General features: G+C 42.6%; 1 long non-coding RNA gene across 1 annotated transcript; it reads left to right on the forward strand.

Annotated features, from left to right (window-relative positions):
* Positions 1–7,219: 7,219 nt before the first annotated feature.
* Positions 7,220–10,978, forward strand: LOC120728060. The gene is made up of 4 exons (XR_005694634.1): positions 7,220–7,991; positions 8,129–8,501; positions 8,615–8,648; positions 10,410–10,978. It is a non-coding gene; the product is annotated as an uncharacterized LOC120728060 (long non-coding RNA).
* The last annotated feature ends 15,270 nt before the right edge of the window (positions 10,979–26,248 follow it).

The raw sequence follows: 26,248 nt of genomic DNA on the forward strand, positions 1-26,248 counted from the left end.
ATGTGGATGGGTGGATGTGGGTCAGCATTCCTCCTGTAGTCCACGATGAGCTCCTTGGTCTTCTCGGTGTTAAGCAGCAGGTTGTTTGTGTCGCACCACTCAGCCAGACGATCCACCTCTTCCCTGTAGGCGGCCTCATCGTTGTCACTGATGAGGCCAATCACCGTGGTGTCATCTGCAAACTTAATGATGGTGTTGGAACCATCAGCAGGTCTGCAGTCGTGGGTGAAGAGGGAGTAGAGGAAAGGGCTCATCACACAGCCTTGTGGTACACCGGTGTTCATTGTGATTGTAGATGAGCAGTGGTTATCCAGCCGGACATGTTGGGGGCGGTTGGTCAGGAAGTCCAGTAACCATTTGCAGATGAGGGAACTGATGCCCAGGTCTGTCAGTTTCCTGATGAGTTGTGAGGGGTGGATTGTATTGAATGCTGAACTGAAGTCTATAAACAGCATTCTAGCGTAGGTGTTGTTGTTGTCCAGGTGTGAGAGGACAGAGTGCATTGCGATGGAGACTGCATCCTCTGTGCTCCTGTTCTGGCGGTATGCGAATTGGTGGGGGTCCAGGGTGGGGGGGAGACAGGATTTGAAGTGTGCTAGGACCAGTCGCTCTAAGCACTTAGTGATGATGGGGGTGAGTGCTACTGGGCGGTAATCATTGAGGCAAGATGGGTTGGAGTTTTTGGGTATCGGGACGATGGAGGTGGATTTGAAGCAGGCCGGTACCACAGTGTGGGCCAAGGACAGATTGAATATGTCTGTGAGCACTCCTGCAAGCTCCCCAGAACACGCTCTGAGAACACGCCCGGGGATGCCATCAGGGCCTGCAGCCTTGTGGACATTGATCCTGCTCAGCACCGCTCCTACATCGGTGGGGGAGAGAGTCAGAGGTTGGTGGTCTGGCGTCATGTCTGCTTTGGTTGTGGTTGTGGGGTTCCCTCGCTCAAAACGAGCATAAAAGTTGTTGAGCTCGTTGAGGAAGGAGACATCAGAGGATGCGGGGGAGGGTTTGGTGGTCCTGTAGTCTGTGATGGTCTGGAGTCCTTGCCACATGCGTCGGGGGTTGGAGTTGGAGAAGTGTTCTTCTACCTTCTTTTTGTAATGGTGTTTGGCTTTTTTGATGCCCTTCTTTAGATTAGCCCTGGCTGTGCTGTAGGCGTGTGCATCTCCTGACCTAAAGGCGGTGTTGCGGGCCTTCAGGAGGAGACGAACATCCCGGTTCATCCAAGGCTTCTGGTTGGGGTACATGGTGATCCGTTTCTGGGTGGTGACACTGTCTGTGGTTTTGGAGATGTAATCCAGTACAGATGAGGCGTACTGGTCCAGGTCTGTGTGGGTGAACATATTCCAGTCTGTGTTTTTAAATCTGTCCTGGAGCACTGCGTCTGTCCCCTCTGGCCACACTTTAATTGTCCTCACAGCAGGTTTCACACGTTGGATGAGTGGTGAATACCGAGGTGTGAGGAACAGGGAGAGATGGTCCGATTGTCCAATGTGGGGGAGGGGTGTGGCTTTGTAGGCTCCAGCCAGGTTGGAATACACATGGTCTAAAGTCTTGTCTCCTCTGGTGTGGCAGGAGACATGTTGGTGGAATCTGGGGAGGACTGTCTTTAAGTTGGTGTGGTTGAAGTCGCCAGCAACAATAAAAGCAGCCTCGGGGTGTTTATTCTGGTGTTTGTTAATGGCTGCAGAAAGTTCAACAAACAAATAGCTCAACAAACAATACTGCAAATGAAAGTCCTCGAATAAACAGCAGTCAGTGCTGCGTCTGAAAACAAACAAAATTCTCTAACACATAAATATTCATTTTCTGCCTATAATAAAAATTATGACACCTACATATTACTAAATGAAAATACACCAGTAAAACACAATAAAATACATCACAGCAGCTCATCAGGTAAAAGTGTAAATTAGCCCTAGAAGAATAGAACATAGAAGAAATTAAGCACAGTGCAGGACAATAGCAGGAAGCATTCACCGCACCTGGCTACAATCACCGATTTAATCTTTGATATCCTTCTTGTGATTGGCTGGTCATCTGCATCAGTTGTATCAGTTATTTTTGTGTAATTTTGCATATATTTTCATGGCTGGATTGGTTTAAAAACCAAAAATGCAGTGCCTCAGTAACAAAAGCCATGAACACAACACAAGGGCTAATAGTGTCTGTCACACATGGTACAAAAACAGGAAACATAACCCTCTTCCTGTGTGTTGTGGTTGGCTCAAGATGGTATCTGTGAAATCTGTTTTAAGCCAGCTACAGTGTGCCAACGTTTGAAATGAAATTTAACCAAACCAGCAACAAAAGTATTTTTTATATTGAAAAAGTTTTATTTTCAGAAAAGACTGTTTTATTGATGACATATTTTCTCTGACTTTATTGTTGAAAAAATAATTTTGATTATCTAGCTAGAAATAAGTTCAGTCACTAAAACCTGTTTACTATAATTTATGTAGTGAAAGTCAGTGCTACATGATCCGGGCTGTGGGAGGTAGAGGTCCTCCCCGTGGTAGATTTTACATAATAAAAGTGGTGAAAGTTTCAGAGTAGCATACCATTATTCACAGTACAGTTATGTTATGTTACTTGGCTTTTAAAATCAGCTTCTATTATCATTTGACAAAAGAAGTGGCAACTTAAATAGTTATTAATAACTATTAAGGACACGTTTGACCTCAGCCAGGCCCAACTCAGGCCTGTACTATGAAGCAAGTTCGTAAAACTTGCCCATCCATCCATCCATCCATTCGCTTCCGCTTCTCCTTTTCAGGGTCGCGGGTGGGCGCTGGAGCCTATCCCAGCTGTCATAGGGCGAGAGGCAGGGTACACCCTGGACAGGTCGCCAGTCTGTCGCAGGGCCATTACCCCATTACTGATATTCATGTTAAGCTGTCACATGACAGCTGGTTTATTAAATTAATAAGTCAGCTAAGGGTTTTCCAGTCAAGAAGTCATATGAATACTAGTTCAATAAAAAATTATCTGAAAGACCTGAACATAACTGAACTTTATTTGATGTATTAAGTAATAAATTATTTGCAGATTGCACTCTGAAGCTACACAATGAAACTACTAAACAAAGTGAAGAAAGGAAGTGGTCTAGACATATGCAGTGACAGAGATGAAGGCACGCGAAACACAGTCTGAAAGGCAGATTGACAAAAGAGCACTGAGATTTAAAATGCATGGAAGATGATTGGCTCATAGACGTAAGGCAAGACTGTTACTGGGCCAGTTTTCTGAAAACAGAATTTTGATGGTGTGGAAAAACAGAAGTAGAACGGTCTAACAGCCCAAACACTCAGGAATGCAGATAGAAATGGTTATGCATGAGCTCAGATGTTAGTTAGTTACCACCAAACTAGATAAAGTAACACGGTGTGAAAATGGACCACTACGGGCCTCCACCAGAGCTTCCTCAGCAAATAATAATAATAATAATAATGGATTGGATTTATATAGCGCTTTTCAAGGCACCCAAAGCGCTTTACAATACCACTATTCATTCACTCTCACATTCACACACTGGTGGAGGCAGCTACGGTTGTAGCCACAGCTGCCCTGGGGCAGACTGACAGAAGCGAGGCTGCCATATCGCGCCATCGGCCCCTCTGGCCAACACCAGTAGGCGGTAGGGTAAAGAGTCTTGCCCAAGGACACAACGACCAGGACAGAGAGCCCGGGGATCGAACTGGCAACCTTCCGGTTACAGATACGCTTCCCAACCCCCTGAGCCACGGTCGCCCCCAAATTTTGGAGTGACGGCGGTGTTTTGAGATGTGAGAGATTTGCGACATTTAGCGCAAATCTTGTGTAGTTAGTGTGTAGTTAGTGTGTAGTTAGTGTGTAGTTAGTGTGTAGTGTAGTCAATAGTTTTGTTGTGTGTGTCAGAACAATGAGGCAACTGCTGAATGTTACAGGAGTGATACATCTCCTGTTGTCAGGCCTGCAGGTATCCGGCTGTAGTTCTGCTTTATCTAATAGTCGACAGAAGTTGTGTTTTTTGGAGTGGCACAAATAATTTGTGTGGCATCAGATTTGATGCAGAACAGCTGATTGTTCTGTAAATAGTTTGAAATGTTTATTTAAAAAGTGCCTTGGCTGCATTTTTAGGTAAAGAGCTGCAAAAAACTTTGTTTGCAAAACTCAGTAACTTTTTTGAAGAAGTAACTATATAATTAATTGCCCAACATTGGTCATTATTTACTGTATTTTGCAGACAGAGTTACAGGACTCTCTCCCAGACCACAGACTCATACTCATAATACAAGTCAGAGCAAAAAGAAAGAAAGAAAGAAAGAAAATAAAATAATAAAGTTGTGTGTAAAAAACCACGGCCGCTGCCAGCTCAACGTTACCAACCACAACAACCACACGCAGGACCCACTACAGTATTTAAGTAGGCAGGGCATGATTGCGGATGCCATGCAGGTATTCCATGAAAGGAATACTTCCAGGACTTCCTAAATCCCACTGAGGAAGCAGAGTCTGGGGACAAAGGAAATGACCTACCAGTCTCTGGGGGTGAGGTCACTGAGGCAGTTAAACAACTTCTTGGTGGCAGAGCCCCTGGGTTGGATGAGGTCTGTCTTGAGTTCCTGAAGGCTCTGGATGTTATAGGACTGTCCTGGTTGACACGCATCTACAATGTTGCGTGGAGATCAGGGGTAGTACCTCTGGACTGGCAGACCGGGGTGGTGGTCCCCATTTTCAAGAAGGGGGACCGCAGGGTGTGTTCCAACTATAGGGGGATCACACTCCTCAGCCTCCCTGGGAAAGTTCGTTCGTTAGTCGAACCTGGACTGGAGGAACATGTGGTTTTCCTCCTGGTCGTGGCACACTGCATCAGGTCTTTATCCTCTCAAGGATACTTGAAGGGGCATGGGAGTTTGTCCAACCAGTCTACATGTCTTTGTGTGTTGTCGACTGTGTCCCTCAGGGTGTCTTGTGGGAGGTGCTGTGGGAGTATGGGGTGTTTGGCCAATTGCTACAGGCCAACAGTTGCAAGAGCTTGGTCCGCATAGCTGGCAATAACTTGGACTCATTCCCGGTGCGTGATGGGCTCCGCCAGGGCTGCCCTTTGTCACTGATGCTGTTCATAATCTTTATGGACAGAATTTCTAGGTGCAGCCAAGTGTTGAAAGGCTTTCACTTGGGTGGTCTGAGAATGTCATTTCTGCTTTTTGCAGATGATGTGGTTCTGTGGGCATCATCGGTTGATGCCTTCCAGCTCACAGCTGAGTGTGAATGAGGATCAGCACCTCCAAATCAGAGGCCATGATTCTCAGCCGGAAAGAGAACCTTGAGAACCTTTTCCGGCTCAGAGACGAGTTCCTGCCCCAAGTGGAGATGTTTAAGTATCTTGGCTTCTTGTTCACAAGTGATGGGAGAAGGGAGCCGGAGATCGACAGATGGATTGGTGCTGCAACTGCAGTGATGCGGACGCTTTACCGGTCCGTCATGGTGAAGAGAGAGCTGAGCGGTTATGAGCTGTGAGTAGTGACCGAAAGAGCAAGATCGCGCATACAAGCGGTGGAAATGGGCTTACCCTGAAGGGTGCCTGGACTCTCCCTTAGAGAAGGGAGAGTCAAAAGGAGTCAGCTGAGATGGTTTGGGCATCTGACAAGGATGTCTCCTGGGTGCCTCCTGGGTGAGGTGTTCCAGGTATATCCCACCGGGAGGAGGCCCGGTGACACGCTGGAGAGATTATATCTCTCGGCTGGCATGGGAACGCCTTGGTGTTCCCCCGGACAAGCTGGAGGAGGTGGCTGAGGAGAGGGAGGTCTGGGCTTCTCTGCTTAGGCTGCTGCCCCTGCAACCCGGCCCTGGATAAACTGAAGAAGATGGATGGATGGATGGATGGATGGATGGATGGTGTGAACATGGTAAGAAATGGACTGGTAATTAGAGGAAGCAGTCGAAAATGATATGAGAGTAAAGAAAAAATGGCAGGAAGTGAATTGATGCAAAGTTGAAAACTTTGTGGAAGAATTAATTATAATGTGAATTTCATTTTGAAAAACATGTATACCATGTGCTCTGAACTAAAGAGTAGAGAGACCATCCAGCTTATCATCAGTGCTCAGTTACAAAATCCTGCATCTCTGATTGTGTCAGAGTTTGTGAGTGCCTATGAAACTGGCAGATCTGACATTCATTTTGCACATGTTGTATCTCTGTAACCATCAGTGCTCTAACGTATATACGAACAGATTTTAGGACAACATGTGCTTCCATTTTCATATCTTTTTTTCAGAAGTGACAAAGTCTCAAGGACATTAAACCACAAGCGAAAGTCTGAAGTATGATTTTAGAAGGTCACAAAACACTGACAGTCAGAATTTCATAAAGAAACCCACCTGAGGGATTAATAAAGTCCTATCTAATCTAATCTAACCTAATTTAATCTAATCTAATCTAATCTAATCTAATCTAATCTAATCTAATCTAATCTAATCTAATCTAGTCTAATCTAGTCTAATCTAATCTAATCTAATATCTTTTTCTCAGTTACTACATTTTTACATGCATTTTTAGGCTTCTTTGATTTAAAAACGAAAGCCACAGTGGGTCCACCAGACCTAGAAACATTTGCTGTAACAAAAAACATGGACACTACTAATTTGCATGAAATACAGGAAACATTTGTCTTCTTGTGCTGTTGTGGTTGCCCCTTTTTCTCGGTAACACCATCTCCAAACCATACATCACAGCAGGTCTCACTGCCATCTTGTAAACTTTCACTTGTTCTGCCACAAATCACCCCTGGCAGTCATCTCCACCCTGCTTACATTCTTTTTCTTCTTCACCTCTCTTGTTCATGTTTGCTTGACATTTTTTGTTTCAACACTGAATGGTTGAGTTGCCATCTCTTTACAGTAGACTCCACAGGCTGTGGTGACTAAATTGTGTTAACCACACGTTTTAACATCTCATGACATAAATAACATAAATTCACTTTGTATCTGTAACACTCTACGTTTCAAACTGTGGAGATTTTTCGTTGTTAGTCATAATGCAGTAGAAAAAATAAACTGATAAAAAAACAGAAATGTTATGAAGCCTGGATTATGATAACTAACGGAATCTAAGCCCAAATTACTGTATTTAAATGAGTGTTAGTACCTAATAGTATCTAATACTCAGTATTTGTTGTGCTAATAGAATTCATCATTCCAAGTCATTCATCAAAAAACCTGTCGTGACACACAACCTCATCATAGTATAAAGTGTTTGGGAAACATGAAATTTGTTGACACGACTTTGGAAACGTTTTGAACAGAGTGCTGTTTAAACTCCTTCTCATGACGTCACGTTGCGTTTGCATCCTGCCACCTGTAGGAGCAGCACTCGTGGTTCTTATGTGAGGGTGGGAGCAGAGAGCTCATATCTTCACTTTGACTGGAGGACTTGCTCACTTCACAGCTGCTATAGGACTGAGATATTAAGCTGAATTTCAAAGAGACTCTGATACTTGGTGTGAAAAGCAGGAAATATTTCTTTTTCCGTGTCTGTAATTTTACAGGTCAGAAGCTGCAGCCTCAGCAGGCACCGAACTGCTCAAGATGTTGAATAAACTCCTGCAATATGTCCGTAGTGGAAAAATCGGCACCACTGGCACAGGCTTTGGGATTTTGTTTGCATTTATGTATCTGCAGGCCAAGATGTGCGCTTGCTCAGGCCACACTTTTGATTGCAATGAAATGGTGGTCGTGCCTGTTCTTTTAGTATTTTTCCTGGTGCTCCTGATAGACCAGACATTTCGGAGCACAGCGGAGCATCCATCCACGCTTTTATGCATTGTACTCAAGCGTGTTATCAGAGCGTTTCTAATCAGTCTGCTGTGGATTGTAGCTGTGTTGCTTTTCACAGACTGGTATAGTTGCTGTACCACTGATGAAAAAAAGAGGAAGCTGTTCTGCGAACCTGAGGGTCTCACGGCTGATGAAACAGCTCAAATACCTGAGCTGCAAATGAAGTCAAAGGTGAGGATGTTTTGTTATTTTTCACACACAGTGCACATGTAATGTTATTGTTCTGTTTTTTTAATTTATGAAAGTATAATAAATACACAGACACATTAATGCTGTTATGTTTTGTATGTTTATTGCTTCTTTTTCAGCTTGCTGCTTACTCTCTGCTCCTCAGCATGACTGTTGTCGCTTTCTTCATGACTTGGAGTGGGTGGAGAAAATGGTTTATAAAAAAATACAGTTGGTGCAACAAGAAAACTTTTTACTACAAGCTGATTTTGGAAGAAGAGAAAAAAGTTCTGGAGGAGCTTTTGAGGAAAGAAGCAAATGAAACTCTGACTAAAGAAATCACGAGCAACATAAAAAGGAAAGACTGGGACGGCTGTTTTAAATGTTGCTCAACAAATGATCAATAAAGCAAAACATCAAAAACCAGAAGCAACCAACCAGCAGATCAACTGGATCAGTGAGGGGAGCTCCAGCAGAGGGGGGCAGCATCATCAAGCAGCAGCACATCAGCAGGTAAAAGGCTCTGTTATATACAGATGTTACAGCTGCCAGACTCTGTCAGGGGTGTCAGACTCAATCACTGAAGGAGCACATTTTTTTTATTCATTCATAAAATTATTTTGCAGGCACAAAAGTATGAACTTCAAGCATTGTCACGAGGTAAATACACCCACAATCCTCATTTCACCTTACAGCTTTCTTGACATCACTTAACTTCCCTTTTACTGTGATAATTCAAAAAACCAGGACACTTCATTATGTTTCTTCAGTGATGTGAAGACGGTGATCTGCACATTTGCCCCCCGAGGTCTCTGCTGTACCTGTCTTCACTAAAACTGTTGCATATCAAGTGCTTATTTTTTGCTGGTTTTACATTTACAAAACTATCATAATGACACAACAGACAGTAAATTTCTAAACTGAGCCAAAAAGCTGTGATTCAGCTTAGACATGAACTTTAAACTGATCTGTTATTAGAAATTTATAGTTTATTCAATAAAAGCAATAAGTGGTGAACCAGCGTATTTATCATCATATTTGAATTAATGAAGGATGAACTCATTTTAATGTTACACTTTTTAATAATTAGAGTTCAATTTAACCACTTTATAGTGTTTTTGGATTGTGGAAAGAAGTCAGAGAACCGAGGTATTCTGGAGTTGTTCAAACAGACAAACTCCACACAGAAAGGCCGCAGCCACGTTTGAATCTTGCTCCTGTGAGGTGACAGTGCTAACTACTGCGACACCCTGCCAGCCTGTCTCAGATCTCCAGTCCATGTCAAGGCACCTTCTGCTCCCTGTCCCCTTGAACTTTGTGGATGTAGAGTTTCACAGTTTCATGATTCCGTGAAATTAGTAAAATGTATTTTCCTTTATTTGACCCAAACTCAGTATCTCAGTAGCTACAGGTAAAATTTGACTGGCACAGCCTCAATGTAAAAAAAAATGTAGCATTTGGAAAAACAAATAAAAGTATAAAAGTTTTAAATAATTTATTGTTTATGTATTTTGGGTCACTTCAAGTAATCAAATTTCAAGTTTAAAAAAAATGAAATTTAGGGTGTTTGCTGCTGTAAAATATCAAAATGGGTCAAATTCAACCTGAATAGTACATATGGGTTAAACTTCTGTGTATGAAGCTTTAGACACATAACAAACTGATGAGTCATGTGTTGGATGGATACGTGATGATGTGAATATCTGAGTGAAAACGAGCCCTAAATTACTTTAAAAATCTAAAATGGGATTAGATGTAGTCTAAAGGGAATTTTTAAATGCAGACTGTCTGTGTCCTGAACATTTCAAGTAGGAACTTGTTCACAGAAAGACATTCAGTCATTTAAATTATTTTAAACAACAATTTTAATGCTGCAGTTTTTAAAAATTTGGGCTGTACCTCAATATCTTTCACTGAAAATCACCTAAATGGTCACTCACAGGCCAATTGCATAGCAAGAACATGAATAACAATCATTAATTCAGACTAAATCACGCTCAGATGCAGTTCTGATTCTGGTCATTCTGGTCTTTTCCCATCCAGATCAGATTTTAGATCTGCTCACAGTGCCTGTTAAATAAAGCTTTTAATCTCCTATTGCTGTTTTTGTCAATTAAACATCACCATCTGTTCAATTCCTCAGTGAACAAAGTCAGAACTCTGTTTGTTGCACACACTGCCTGGAATAGGGCCCAGAAGTAAGAACAGGCTATAAGTACAATTTTGTCCCAGTAAACACTAACGATTCCTCGGGTTGTGTGTGTATTGTGTTTTATTTTAATTGTTTTAATTTTTCAAGTCCGGTTTCATTTGATTCAGTTAAGACCGAAGTTTAGTTTTCAGTCTAGTTCTTACTGTAATAACTTTGTTCTTTACAGACACAATTTGTTTTCTGACAAAAATGTTTTTTCTGTCCGATAGAGATCAGAGACAGCGAACCATTATTTAATGAAACCTCTTGAAAGAGGATTAAGAGAGGCAGCTAAAGAATCAGTGCAAGTGACCAGAAGAAATCATGCCCATCCAGCAGTCCAGTTTCTGAAGCTTACCTGGGTTCAGGTGTTGGGTGCAGCAGTCTAAGCAGAGACACCCAGACCTCCTTTTCCTTTGCAACTTCCTGCACCAGAGGCCCAGTCTCTCTTTATACAGTCTTTGTCAGACTATGTAAAGCGTCCATTCTGTGTTGTTGCTGTTTGTAATGATAAATCTAAAGAATATTTTTTTATTATGCTTTATTGTGTCTGTTGCCTATTGACAATTCAGCTTTCACATTAATAAATATGCAAACTGAGTGCTGTAAATAAAAATATTCATCAAAATAAATTCTTCTGCAAAAAAAAGTCATACCATTTGATATTTTGTTGGTCCACCTTAAGCTCTGATAATAGCACATTGTTGCCGTGACATTGTTTTGATGGCTAATGTGGTGTCATTTTACGCAAAGATCTTGTCTTCATGATGGCAAAATTGGACCGCTACATGATTTTTGGGGGGCCACATAGAATTGGTGAACCTAGATCTCCAATCCATCTCTTACCTATTTCTCTAAGTTAGTTAAGATGCAATAATGTTAAAATTGTGCTTTTTAGACTTTTTTTTCATGACTGCACAGGAAGAAATAAGTCTGCTACCTCAGTTTTTTGAATAAAATATGAAAGTCTAGAGAAATTAAAACTGTACATCCAGCAGTGGACTGCTACATAATGTGAACCTGTATGTGTCTGCCATGAAGTCATCACTGAGAGCTTGGAAAACTCAAGCAGTCAACCCACCAACCCAAGCACCAGAACACAAACTGACAAGGTTTAGCATGCATACAAAAACTGTACCAGAGTAATGAAGTACTTTAGCTTTCACTTGGTTTATTTGTTTGTTTTTGTAGTTTTCTTATTATTTGAGTTGATTTTTTTAAAAATATATAGCGATATAGAGATATAGATAAATATCCACACACACACACACACACACACACACACGTTTTTGGACAAAATGGGGGACATTTCTGTCTTCACTGATAATAAAAGACTGCACATTAAGAACTCCAGTACTTGTATCCGGTGAGGCTACATATAATATAGGCAATATCAGTGGTTGGTGTTGGTAACAGCAAATACACAGGTCACAATTATATGAGCAGCAGAACAAATTTCCTTTTTTTCTAAGAAGGATGGAAGGTCATTTGGAGGTGCTTTTGATGTTTTAAACAATTAAACTGTTCCATTTGCATTAACAGCCACCTTGCAGCCCATTGGCTGTTGTCTGACAACAATGCATTGTTCTGACCAACATTCCGTTTCAGCACTAACTTCAAACAGCTTGTTTACCTTGTAACTGTCACCATGGACACCAGTTTACCCACACACCAGCTGCTTCCTGTTCGTGTTGGTATCTGATGTTCCTCTTTGTTACTTTTTATGTTTTACAATAAGCTCACCATAGTACATAGTGTTGCATCTGAATATACGTTAGCTCGTTACAAAACCAACCAGATGTTCTGTGGTTTAAAAAGAAAAAGACTGAATTTGCAGAAGTGATGAAGTTAATCCCTTTGATTTCATTCAAGATGTTTCCTGTCTCATAAATGTTTCTCAAAATGTTTCCTGTGCCCTTTGATTTGTTAAAAATGTTTGTTCTAAAATCTAGTAAAGGAAGTCACGTTCTTCATTATTTCTCCTGCCTAATCACAGTGATTGAATACGTTTTAATGGCAATTGATCCTTAAAAGAGGCCAATCTAAGACAAATGGTGCAGTAGAAATGTGTTTGTTTGCAAGTGCCTTATTGTGGAAAGTGTTTGTGGGATTATTATATTATCTTATGCTATGTTACACCCCTAATTAAAGATTGTGAAATTATTATGTAGTTTTAGTTTGCATTATTCTCCTGAATTAGGAGAAGGTGATAACTATTACATTTGTTAAACTGATTTGTATCTGCTGTAGATTTCTGATTTATTGCGAATGAATGATATTGTCTATGATGCATTATACTGCTGAGTTATAAGAAATAGTGTTTTCGGAGAGTGATGGCCTTATTTGTCTGATTAGAAAAGAACAGAACATACTGCAGAGAGAGAAAGAATGTGAATGTTTAGGTTTTTACGACTAGGTGGAGGCCACTAGAGGCTATAAGAGTTTGAGTCACCCTCCACCAGTTGGAGATTTGCTGTGACCCTCTGCATGCATGTCTCCCCATCCAGATGGTTTCTGCTCAAAAGTGTTGAATTGTGTGTAATAAAGTAATTGTTGATTGAGCATTTATACACCGAGTATCGTCCTTCCTTTAGCCCAAAGATCGAAAGAATCGGGAGGATTTAACAATTTGGTGCCTTGTGACCCGGATCTTTGGTGCGCTGAGGAAGGCAGATTTGGCCTGTGGTGAGAGCGTGAGGCGAGGCGAGCAGAGGACCGGTCCAAATATAAAAGGATAAGCACAGCCTGTTGTATTATAAATACCAAATGTGCATATTGGAAATTCTAAATTAATCTGTTCACTGAGTTACACGTATTTTCGATAAATGTTTTCGAGATACTAACATCATAAGTTGAGGCTGAATTCCAGTGTGACATAGGAACTGCCTCTAACAAGAAACTAATAACATACTATGTTGAGTCTAGAGTTGCAGCCCATGTTACTTTCCACCTTCAACTTTGTCTATAACTTGCTTCTGTGGCAATAAGATGGTAGAAACTTTCGGCCAAAAGGTCAGCATATGAAATAGAGGTGAAATAGAGGCTGGCTTGTGGTGCGGTTACGCTTTGAATTATTTCTAAGTTGAGCTCAGAAGGCTCTGTGTGTTTTTCTGCGGATGAGATGCGCTTTTTGTGTGTTTCATTGTATGAAATATGAACATGGTGACAGTGACTGGTTAATGTGTGAATTGGAGAACACTAGAGCGGAGACACATTTTAGGATCCAAGGTTGACGCCTAGTGGACCTGTGAAAATTAATTTTGCCCTGGGGTTGGCTCCCCCACCGTACGTTGGACGCGGCGTACGGACCAGCGACGTCTGGAGGTCCAGGCTTATCACCGGAGAGCTGAGGGTCCTCAAACGATAACAGAATAACACTGGAACCGCTGTGTAATCACGGGTTCACATTTATTCTGGACTAGAACAAGACACATTTTGGGATCAAAGGTTGAGTTCTAGATTAGTCAAAAGGTTGAATTCCTCGTTTCAGTGGTTGAAAGTGTTGATTGCTTTGTGCCTGTCCCCTGACGAGTGTGTATAATTAAATTAAGAGAGTAAAGAGGGTAATTTGGGGTGAGAGAAGGAAGACAGGATAAAGACATGCTGTGGAAGAGAGACAGAGATTAATAACAGATATGATTCAATGCAGAGAGGTCTGTTAACACATAGTGAGTGAGAAAGGTGACTGGAAAGGAAAAACTCAATGCATCATGGGAATCCCCGGCAGCCTACGTCTATTGCAGCATAACTAAGGGAGGATTCAGGGTCACCTGGTCCAGCCCTAACTATATGCTTTAGCAAAAAGGAAAGTTTGAAGCCTAATCTTAAAAGTAGAGATAGTGTCTGTCTCCTGAATCCAAACTGGAAGCTGGTTCCACAGAAGAGGGGCCTGAAAACTGAAGGCTCTGCCTCCCATTCTACTTTTAAATACTCTAGGAACAACAAGTAGGCCTGCAGAGTGAGAGCAAAGTGCTCTAATAGGGTGATATGGTACTACAAGGTCATTAAGATAAGATGGGGCCTGATTATTTAAGACCTTGTATGTGAGGAGCAGGATTTTGAATTCAATTCTGGATTTAACAGGAAGCCAATGAAGGGAAGCCAAAACAGGAGAAATCTGCTCTCTCTTTCTAGTCCCTGTCAGGACTCTTGCTGCAGCATTTTGGATTAGCTGAAGGCTTTTCAGGGAGTTTTTAGATCTTCCTGATAATAATGAATTACAGTCGTCCAGCCTGGAAGTAATAAATGCATGAACTAGTTTTTCAGCGTCACTCTGAGACAGGATATTTCTAATTTTAGAGATGTTGCACAAATGGAAGAACGCAGTCTTACATATTTGTTTAATATGTGCATTGAAGGACATGTCCTGGTCAAAAATGACTCCAAGGTTCCTCACAGCGTTACTGGAGGCCAAGGTAATGCCATCCAGAGTAAGAATCTGCTTAGATACCATATTTCTAAGCTTTTCAGGGCCGAGTACAATAACCTCAGTTTGATCTGAATTAAGAAGCAGAAAGTTAGCGGCCATCCAGGTCTTCATGTCTTTAAGACATTCCTGCAGTTTAACTAAATGGTGTGTGTTATCTGGCTTCATGGACAGATAGAGCTGGGTGACTAGTGATTTACAGAAGGAAGGAAATGCTCCTTTGTGAGTTTAAACATGATCTTAACCTCAACTAAAAGCTAAATATGAATAACACAAGAAATATAATCACAAATCTAACATGAACTGAATACAAAACTTTACTCAGAGCGCTAGATCAACTAATATTACTGTTACAGTAACATGATTGTTTTGTCCACGACATTTGCACATTCCTTACCTCTACGGGAATCCTCCACTGCTCTGAGGATTACCCAGAATTTCTTACCCTTTGTAAATATTGCAGGGTGACTTTTGCAACAGTAGGTGGTGCCAATGCTTTAACTTGAACTCTATTTAACTATGTTACACTTCCATGGCCTTTTAAAAAAAAAACTGTTCTAACAAACCGAATCATAGACTGAATGCTTTGTCATGCAAACACATTTTCTTTCACAAGAGGAGCACTATGGCACTATCCACTCTTTGTAGGCTCATCTTTTAATCTTGTTTTCATAATACACTGAACAAAAATATAAACGCAACACTTTTGTTTTTGCTCCCATTCCCCATGGGATGGACGTAGAGACCTAAAATTCATTCCAGATACACAATATAACCATCCCATGCGACGATGTGTTGCACTGCATGAGGCAAATGGTGGTCACACCAGATACTGACCGGTTCTGGGTCCCCAGACCCCCAATAGCACAAAAAACTGCACATTCCAGGGTGGCCTTTTGTTGTGGGCAGTCTGAGGTACACCTGTGCACTACTCATGATGTCAGATCAGCATCCTGATGTGGCACACCTGTGAGGTGGGATGGATTATCTCAATATAGCAGATGCGCCCACTACCACACATTTGGACTGATTTGTGACCACTGTTTGGGAGGGATGGTTATATTGTGTATCTGGAATGAATTTTAGGTCTTGTGATATTATTCTGTTATTATATGTTACCTTATATATATAATCAAAATAGTTGAATTATGTTAACTGCTGTAGATCATATTATACCCTTTAATATAGAGTGTGTGATTAGTATGTAGTTTTAGTTTGCATTATACTTCTGACTTAAAAGAGTGTGAAAATCATTCGATCTATTTGTTTGACCTGCATTACTCAACACTGTTGAATGTATTACATTGTTTCTTGACATGTTTTACTGCTGAATCATGAAGAGAATGTTGTGTGCAGAGGACCTTCTCCAGATAATAGAAGAAACAGACCACATTCCTTTGGTGAAGAGCAGAGAGACAGGGAGCCGAGGTCATAACTTAGGCGCTGTAACAGAGAAAGAATGTGAATGTTTAGGCTTTTACGACTAGGTGGGGGCCACTAAAGAGTATAAAAAGCTGTGTAACCCGTCACCACTTGGAGACTTGCTGTGACCCTCTTCAGGCAGGTCTCCCCATCATGATGGTTCTAATGCTCATAAGTGTTGAATTGTATGGAAATAAAGAATTGTTGATTGAGCATTTATACACCGAGTATTGTCCTTCCTTCAGCCCAAAGATTCAAAGAATTGGGAGATTTCAACAACTTGGTGCCGTGTGACCCGGATCTTTGGTGTGCTGAGGAGGTGCAGATTTGGCCTTTGGTGAGATCGTGAGGCGAGGTGAACAGAGGACCGGTCCAAAAATAAAAAGGTAAGCACAGCCTGTTGTATTACAAATACCAAATGTGCATATTGGGCTTTCCAAATTAATCTGTTCACTGAGTTACACGTATTTTCACATTAAATTTGTCGGTGTCTGGTTTTTGGCGCAAGATACTAACAACAAAAGTTGAGGCTGAATTCCAGTGTGTTAAATGAACTGCTTCTACCGAGATACTAATAACACACTACGTTGGACTAGTTGCAGCCCACTTTACCTTCCACATTTAATTTTGTCTAAAACTGGCTTCTGTAGCAATAATACATTAGAATTTCTTCTGGAGACGCGGCCATAAGTTCAGTACATTGAAGTCGAGGTTTTGAAGTTGGTTATGATGTCGGTTGAGTCTTTTGTTGATGCGGCCATGAAATTAATATAGAAGTAAGGAAAAGCAGATGCTGGCTTACGGTGCAGTTGAACGCTGGCAACGCGAAAGCACAACACGTCCGTAGGTTTTGGTTTATGATATGGCCGTGTTCCGGTGGTGCGGCCGGGAAGTGCAGTAGTGGTTGGTGCTGGTTTCAGTACATTAAATAGAGGGTTGACGGTGGTTTATGGTGCAGTGGTGCAACGAGGGCTGCGGTCATAAATAATAAGTAAAATTTTACTTGCCATGCAATAAAGGTAAAGCAGAACCTGGTTTATGGTGTCAGTAAGAGCCTCGGGGACGCAGGCATCACTTTTATGATGCGATTTTGCCCCGTTGTGGCAGCCATAAGCGCAGAGAAAGGGGTATTTTGATCTTTGGTTGTTGTGCTTCAAATGAATTTTAACAGTTGAGCTCAGAGGTTTCTGTGCAAATTTCTGCTGATGAAAAGCGCTCTCTGTGTGTCTCACTGTGGGTGCGAAGCTGCGGAGCGCGCTCTGGGTGCTGTTTTGTGTGACGCGCGCTCTGGGTGCTGTTTTGAGTGTGAGTGAGGCGCGCTCTGAGTGTGTTTTTTGTGAGTGTGAAGTGTGAACACAGTGACAGTGACGGTTGATGTGTTTGAATAGGAGGACATTAGTGCGAAGAGGATGCTTTAAAATCAAAGGTTGATGCCTAGTGTACCTGTGGAAATTAATTTTGTTCAAGGTGTGGTGACCCTCCTGGTCGTGGACGCGCGGCCAGGACCAGCGGCGTCTGGATGCTAAGGTGGCAACTTGGGAACTGAGGACTCCCGCAGAGCCCCAGAATAACACTGGAACCGCAGCGTAATCACGGGTTCACATTTATTCTGGAATAGAACAAGAGAATATTTTTACATCTAAGGTTGAGTTCTATCATAGGTGAAATATAAAAAGGTTGAATTCCTCGTTTCAGTGGTTGAAATTGTTGTGTGCCTGTCCCCTGACGAGTGTGAAATTAAATAAAGAGGGAATTTGGAGCCACATAGAGATAGACGGGCATAATTGGGTGTATTACTCTGTGGTGTGAGCTTTTAAAAGTATAAAAAAGGGAGAGATAGTAAGAGGTGTGTAGTGGAGAAATATGGAGGAGTACAGAGAGGAATGTGTTGGGAGACTGGCGTGCAGTCTACGCTGTCAAGGTAGGCGTGTTGCCTGCTTATCTGTTTAAAAGTGATGAAAATGAAACTAAATAAATCTCTTAGTGTGTTAATACAGGAAGCTGCGGACCTGGACCAACTGCCCCCACAAGCACAGCGGCCGAAGCAAAATTATAGTAACGGGAGCCACACCCAGCACGAATCAGCAGCTGTGAAACAGACAGCAGCGAGGAGAGAATTAGAGGAGGAATTAAGAGAAGTTTTTAACTCATAAAATTGGGGCCAACGGACTTGTGGAGGTTGGGAAGGCGTCCGGAGCATCACAACAAAAGGTGAAACAAAAACACACACAAGCAGAGAAGTGTGAGAGAAAGGCTCCTTTTAAGGTAACGCCTAGTTTGAGAAAAAGTTAAAATTAACCTGCTTGCCTACAAATGCACACACATGCAATGAAGAAACAGCTTACACTCATGAACACGTGAAGATTTTCCAGCAAGGTTAAAGAAAAAATTAACATACTTAAATGATGAAGTCTATACATTACTGACAAAGAAACCCTCTGGGTTGCAGGACAACAACTTAACTTCAAAAAGAGACACTGGTCTAACCAACCAGGGAAGACACAACAAATTTAGTGGTAAAAAGATTCAAATTGTAACATGTTTTCTGCTGATTGATTAATAAAAGTGATTACTGAATGAAAGAAAATTTCTTTTTTGGGCTTTTAAACATGATCTTAAGAATTTTAACATGTACCCGTGTTGTCCTGTCAGCTTGGTGGGTCATGAGTGGATTATATGGTGAGAAAAAACAAAAAAAGGGGGAGAGAAGGCTGACACAGGGCCTGGCCCCGTTGTTTCCCCCTCTGAATAATACAGCCAACACAACATCATTTTCCTGTTCGTTTGTTTTTGTTTTGTTTTGTTTTTGTTTTTTCTCTTTATGCTTAATTACAGGCTGCTTTGCCGGCTTTGCAAGCCGAGGCTGACTGGACTCCTGCTCTCCCCCATACGTGACCCTGACCAAATGCTGCAACAGCTGGACCCACAACACCAACCTGAAAAAGTCAACAGTGCTGCAGGAATGCGATCTCATGCAGCAGAGACGGAGAGCACTAAACCTAAGGCCCGTTTCACTACACGGGGGAAAATTCCCAGACTACGTCAGCTGACAGAGCTGTGACGAGACGCCCGCCAAGCCCGAATGAAAAGTAAGGCCGAGCGAAAGAATGCTGACCTTGATAACTCTGCATTTACACTGTGCAGGACAGTGATGGACCAACACGGAGGATCGGGCAGCAAAAAGGGCGTGACCGAGACAGGAGGAGTAACTGAGGTCAGAAGGCACCTCAGAATGGACAAAAAACACAGAAGAAGATGCAGGTTTCACCTGCGGTGAGCATCGACACTGGAGAAAGGACTGCCCCAATTGGGGTCAGAACCAGGACGGACAGAACTTCGAGTAGCAGCAGCAGCAATGGTCGCAAACGAACTGAAAAGGAGGAGGGCAGGACCCCAGGGCATGCTTCAGGCCGTGGTTTACCCAGAACACCAGAACAGGAAAGTGATGAACACACACACACACACACGTCTACACGCACACAGATTCAGAATGAAGTGAAATACACACATGAACACATGTGCACTCGTTGATTGAGTGAGAAGTGACACACACACACACACACACACACACACACACACACACACACACACACATTGGAATGCTGATTCACTGAGAAGTGATGCACACACATACACATGCACACGCTTGTGCAATGAAGAGTGATCCACACGCACACACACATACACGCTGATGCAATGAAGAATGCTTTGCTTATGCTGATATGCAATATGCAAAATGCTGCACACAAACATCCTGTAAGGAAGAGGACTCCCTTACTGCATTTATTTATATTATATTATATGTATAGCACTTTAGAGCACACCTTTCACTTTATTAAAAGCACCTTATCAAGCACTTTATGAGCATTGCACTTTAAGCATGGATTTGCACACAAGCAGTTTAAATATTTATTGTCTATTTATTGGGAATTTTAAAATCAGTTGGTAGCCTTATTTCAGATCCTGCACAGCTGCTCCTCGTCAAGGAATGTGGTGGTTGTCTGTCAGGAGAGAAGAATGGTGATTGAGATTGTGATTAAGGTTTACCAATAAGGAAAACTAATGCAAGTGTGTGTGTGTGAAATCTAGGGATAAAAGTGTTGCAAATAAGTGTTTGTAAGTTAATGATTACTCACCTTTCTTGCCTGTGTCCTCTTCAAGGTGTTTGGGCAAATGTTTCCCCGGGGGTCCAGACACCATTTAAAGGTTCCGGGAGAGACCATTGGTAAAGAGAGTGTGGTGAATCTTTTTGTGCTCGGGTTTCTGGGTTTTTATAATATTGGGTTTGGTGTAACATTAAAGTGTGAAGTATTTATTAATATGTAAATGTGAAAATGTATTTATGTATTTATTTATTCTTATTGATATATTGTATACTGTGGTGGAAGGTTGGGATTTAAGAATTTACCGGAGAGTGGAATAATGGTTTAGTCTGTGACAGCTGAACATATTTAAGGCTGCCAGTTGTCATTAGAGATGGATTTTTGTGCTGTGAAGAAGCTCGACAAGTTAATTGTTGTAAGGCGAGCCATATAGCAAATAAATACTTTGTTCCACTATACTTGCCTTGGTCTGTCTCACTGTGTTTCCAGCCTACTAGACCCAGAAAACCTCTCACCTTCCTTTTTGTTGTCGGAACTGGGAAGGACTGAATTGCTTCAATCTTTCCAACCTGCGGCTTTATCTTCCCAGAGCCAACTACAAAGCCCAAGTACTCCACTTCTCTCTTGGCTATGGAGCACTTCTTGGGATTGATAGTCAGTCCAGCCATTCTGATGGAGTGTAGCACCTTCTGTAGGTGAATGACATGCTCTTCCCAGGACTGGCTGTACACCACCACGTCATCCAGATATGCTGCAGAGAATGCTGACACATCTCTCAGTACATGGTCCATTAATCGTTGGAATGTCGCTGGTGCACCTTGAAGCCCAAATGGCATGACTTTAAATTGGTACATAACAAACGGAGTTTTGAAGGCTGTCAGCTCTCTCGCTTCTGGTGCCAAAGCCACTTGCCAGTATCCTTTACACAGATCGAGTGTTGTAATGTACCTTGCTGATCCAACTCTCTCCAGCAGGTCATCCACCCTGGGCATTGGGTAGGGATCAAACTTGGATACTGCATTCAAATATCTGAATCAATACAGAATCTCAGGGTGTCATCTTTCTTTGGTACCAAAACAATCGGGCTGCACCACTCACTACTTGACACCTCAATGATTCCCAGGTCCAACATCAGTTTTATTTCTTTCTGCAGCACTGGCACCAACCGTTCTGGAATTCTGTAGCTCTTTTGTCGAACGGGTGCATCCTCCTTCACCCGTATCTTGTGCTGAACCAGTGATGTGAAGCCTGGTGTTTCTCGAAAGAGCTGTGGGTCCACGAGTGGTTTTATATCAGCCTGCTCAGTAGGAGACAAATGAGAAAGGTCAACTGAAGCACAAACTTGAATGTTAGTTGGAAAGAACTTCTCAGTCACCTCCTCATCCTTAACTGAACGCACCAGTAACTGATAGACCGGCTCTTGTCGGCTGTGGAATTCCTTCAACAAGTTCACGTGAAATGTCTGATATTTTTTAACTCTTTCTGGCATATTCAGCTCATAAGTGACTTTACTCACTTGTCTGACGATCTCGTATGGTCCATGCCATTTTGTCAGCAACTTGTTATCGCTGGTGGGAAGCAATAACAGTACTTTCTGACCTGGAAGGAAGACCCTATCCCTGGCCTTCTGATCATACCAAGTCTTTTGATGTTTTTGTGCAGCTTTCATGTTGTCTTGCATCAATGATGCCATTTTCTCCAACCTCTCTCTCATGGTGATGACGTAGGCTGCGATGTTTTCGCCCTCTGCTTTGGATTCCTCCCAGCAGTCCTTAAGCAGATCCAGGGGGCCTCTCACTTGGCGACCGTATAAAAGTTCAAAAGGCGAGAAGCCAGTGGAAACCTGCGGGACCTCCCGGTAGGCGAACAGAAGGTATGGCAGCCATTGATCCCAGTCAGCACCTGTGTCAGAGACAAACTTGCGCAGCATACTTTTGAGAGTCTGGTTGTATCTCTCCACTAGCCCGTCCGTTTGGGGGTGATAAGGGGTGGTCTTAAGTCCCTTTATCCCTAACAGCTTATAAACCTGCTGCAACAACTTTGATAGAAAGTTCGTTCCACAATCCGTCAGAATTTCTCTTGGTATGCCTACCCTAGAGAAAAGCTGCAGAAGACAATTAGCAATATGACGAGCTTTAATTGATCTGAGTGGGAAGGCCTCAGGAAACCGTGTTGCATAGTCACATATGACTAATATGTAGCGATGACCTGTGGAGCTCCTCTCTAAAGGGCCCACAATATCCATGCCTAGCCTCTCAAATGGTGTTTCAATAATTGGCAGTGGTTGCAACTGGGCTCGTGCTACTCCTTTGCCTGAGGTCAATTGACATTTTTCACAGGAACGGCAAAACTCAGAAACCTGGACATACATCCCTGGCCAAACAAAACAGCTGCTGATCCTATTCAGTGTTTTGTGAAAAGCCATATGACCTGCCCATGGAATTGAATGACCCAAATCCATAACTTTGTCTCTGAACTGTTGTGGGAGTGCCACAGCTTCGCACTTCCCCTTTCTCTGGTACAAGATGCCTCCTTTAATCAAGTAAACAGTGTCTGCAAGACAGCTTACCTGACCTTGACTAGCCCCCTCTACCTCTGTTACCTTCTCAAACCAGGGTTTTAGAGTAGGGTCGCTTCTTTGGAGTGCACCTAAATCTGAGGGAACATCAAACTCAAGTTGGTTATTTGGCTTAGGGAACAATGCTGTACCTTTTTCCCCTGAGCCTTTGAACTTTTCTCTTCTTTTCTGAGCCCTAGACTTCCTAATCTTCCCTGGCTCCGTTTCGAGAGACTCCTCAAAAAAGGGTAGTTCTTGCATCATTTCCTTTGCAGTTTGTGCTCTTGTGACTACATGACAGGGTTTAAATGGTTCAACTGTCATATCTAGAGGAAGTGAGCTTCCCGATTCCTCACTTAAGCCTTGAATGTCTTTCTCAACACTCACTTGAGGGTCATAATCTGACTGATGTATTAGATCAAAAAGAGTGGGGATGTCATTACCAAGTATCACTGAATATGGCAAACTGGGAACCACAGCTACCACTAACAAGTAGGTTTGACCTCCCACTGTCAGGTAAACCTCAGCCGTGGGGTACCTGTGTTCGTCTCCATGCACACAACTTATTGTAGCCCCAACCCCACTTAGCTTTTCTCCTGAAATTATGCTAGAGTGTACAAGAGTTTGGAAGCACCCAGAGTCAAGCAAAGCTTCCTCTTTACGCCCATTAATTAAAACAGGGACAGTACAAGCTTTCTTTCCTACTGGCTCTGTGGCTGGTCTTGGAACTGCACATAAAAGAGATGGTTTTGACTTAAGTGCAGGGCAAAATTGTTGTGTATGGCCAAAGTTATGACAGTGATAACATTTAATATCCTGAACTGAAGACTTAAAGGATTTCTTCACATTGTGAGGTCTATGGGAATGGAGCTGCCTAGAACTAGAAAGATTTCTAGCCTGAACTTGACCAGAACCCTGTTCACCCCCAATGGACTTACTTGGTTGGGCGTAGTGGGTCTCCCGGCTGGAGTAGGTGTTCTTGCTTCCTTTTCTGGCTGAAGTGAAAACCTCTGCGAGGCTAGCTGCTTCCTTTGCAGTCTTCGGGTCATGCTCACGTATCCAAATCTCCAGCTCTGGATTAACCATTCTCAAAAACTGCTCCAGAATTATCTGCTCAGATATTTCTTCTACAGTTGATTTTTCAGGTTTAATCCATCTTGAAAACAGGTCTTTCAATCTTACATAAAGTTCACGTGGCGTCTCACCTGGCTCAACTTTCAGAGATCTGAAGCGGCGTCTGTAGGTGTCAGCAGTGATCTCATATTTTGCCAGAATTGCCTCTTTCACCTTATCATAATTCTCAGAGTCTGTTAAATCCATAAGAACGTAGGCTGTGCGGGCTTTACCTGTCAACAGGGGAACCAGGCGAATAGCCCACTCATCTCTGGGCCATCGACACACATTTGCCATTCTTTCAAACGTAGTCAGAAAATGTCGCGCGGGAGCCCTTCGGATGAAGCCAGTCGGATTGGGAAGAGGACCCTGCGTCGTTCCAAGATCTCTTTGGGGAACGGGTCTTCACGCTGAAGTCCGTTCCTTTTAATTCCCTGCCGGCTTTTCACATGTTGCTTTTGTTTGAAGTGGCCGAATTTGGCCACGATAGGACGTGGTCTCCGGCCGTAGCCGAATGGGGCCGAGGCGATGTACCCGATCGAAGACGATGTTCTTCACAGTGTCCTCCGGCAGCTCAGGTGGGTTTTGATGAGCTTTTTACCGTGGTCTCCGCGTCCCCAGCGGCTTCGGGAATACCAGAAAATACCAGATTATCACGCATGCTACGAGCTTGTAGATCGATAAACTGTTTCTTTTATTTTTTTATTTTCTCTATTGAGCTGGTAAACATTATCTGTGAGACATTTCACCGACTCCCTTAGCGTGGCATTTTCAGCAGCAAGCGTTTTCCACCTAGCTGCTGGCTGTACTCCAGGGATTCTCGCAAGCATTTAAATTCTCGTGAAGAATCTCCACCAAGGACAGCCTTGCGTCGAAACTGGACAATCGCTGTCTATTGACTCCAGTATGTCGGCAATATCTTTGCCGGCTGGCGAGTTGAGCCGGGGGAATCTGCCGTGCGTGGTCTTTTCGACGACGCGTCTCAGGTTTGGCCGGGGAAGCTGCACACTGGGGTCTTCTTCATCACGAGATCCTGAAAGCACTGATCAATATAATCTTGGAGAGTCTCTAAACTCTCCTCGTTATTCTCCAGGGTGTTGGAGATTATTTAGACAAATAGTGTTAGTTATAAGACAATTGATAAGTGTATTTGGTAATACTGAAGTTTAAATGAATTTGTTCAAATCTAAACTACCATTTGCTTTAATTTTCCGCCAAAATCTCCGGCGTCTGACGTCAGTTACAACATGAGTCGCTTACCTTGTCCGTCACTTCCGTCACTTACCTCCCTTCCGATCACAAACAACTCCCGAGATCTCACAAACAACTCCCGAGATCTCACAAACAACTCCCGAGGTAACGCACTTCCTGGCCGACTGGGTGATGGTGAAAAGGCCAGGGTACAAAGGGGGGAGTATATCTCTAGGACCACTCGTCTCACTCCTTTACAAAGCTTTTTCTGTGGTGACAACAGGACAGGAGAAGTTGTAGGCCAGATAATTCACCGTTTACTCCCCCCCCCACAGGATGCCTAGAGGAGATTTGGGGGGTGGATAGGGTCTAAGGGGGTGTTGACCAGGCTACAGCGTTGAGTTATGAGCTGGGCCACATGGACAAACAATAAAGTCAACTGATGTGTGTGAATGCCTATGTCTGTATACAGTTGGATTGTAGTGACATATGATTTTTGAAAATGTTGATTCTTCTTGTTTGACTGTTGACATTCAGTTGTTTACTTGCAGAAATACATGATGAATCGCACGACAGGAGTAGATGCACTACAAGGCTGGATAGCTTGGTTAATGTCTGGTCCTTGGTAGCATCTTCTTTTGAAAATACTAACTCCTGTTTTTGGACTGTTGACATTGATTTGCTTATATATAGGATACATTTTACCTTGTATAAGATCAATGCTACTAAAATGATTACATACTTGGTTAATTTGTAATTTTACAAGAATATGAAATGACTGAAATGAATGACATGACAGAAGCCTGTGGTATAAATGCACCTGGCTGAAATGTCAAGACAGAGGGGCGTGGCTAAGAATATACTAAACAGGAATAATTTGGAGCATAAAAATAACAAACAAGGAGGGAAATGTTAGAGTGAATTGTTAATTGTTGTCATTTTTATGCTTACCATCTCTACATTATTTTAACTCTGTGATGAAAGGAATTCCTTTGTCCCCCTCCCCAGCCTCTCGAGGTTCTGGGTAGGGGCTGTAGTGTTTTATTGCAGATACATTCTATCTGGAAGATGTGTTTCTTGTGATGTTGCTTCCTGCTTTTATGACCCTTTTGGTCAGCAGGAGGTCGCACACACACACACACACATTCTTACACACACATTCTTTACCCCCCCCCCCCCCCCCACACACACACACACACACACACACACACACATACAGAGCCTTGTCTTTGTAACCACGGGGGGTTTTACGGAGGA

Source organism: Simochromis diagramma, unplaced genomic scaffold (assembly GCF_900408965.1).
Source record: "Simochromis diagramma unplaced genomic scaffold, fSimDia1.1 OVJJ01000308.1, whole genome shotgun sequence".
NCBI lineage: Eukaryota > Metazoa > Chordata > Actinopteri > Cichliformes > Cichlidae > Simochromis > Simochromis diagramma.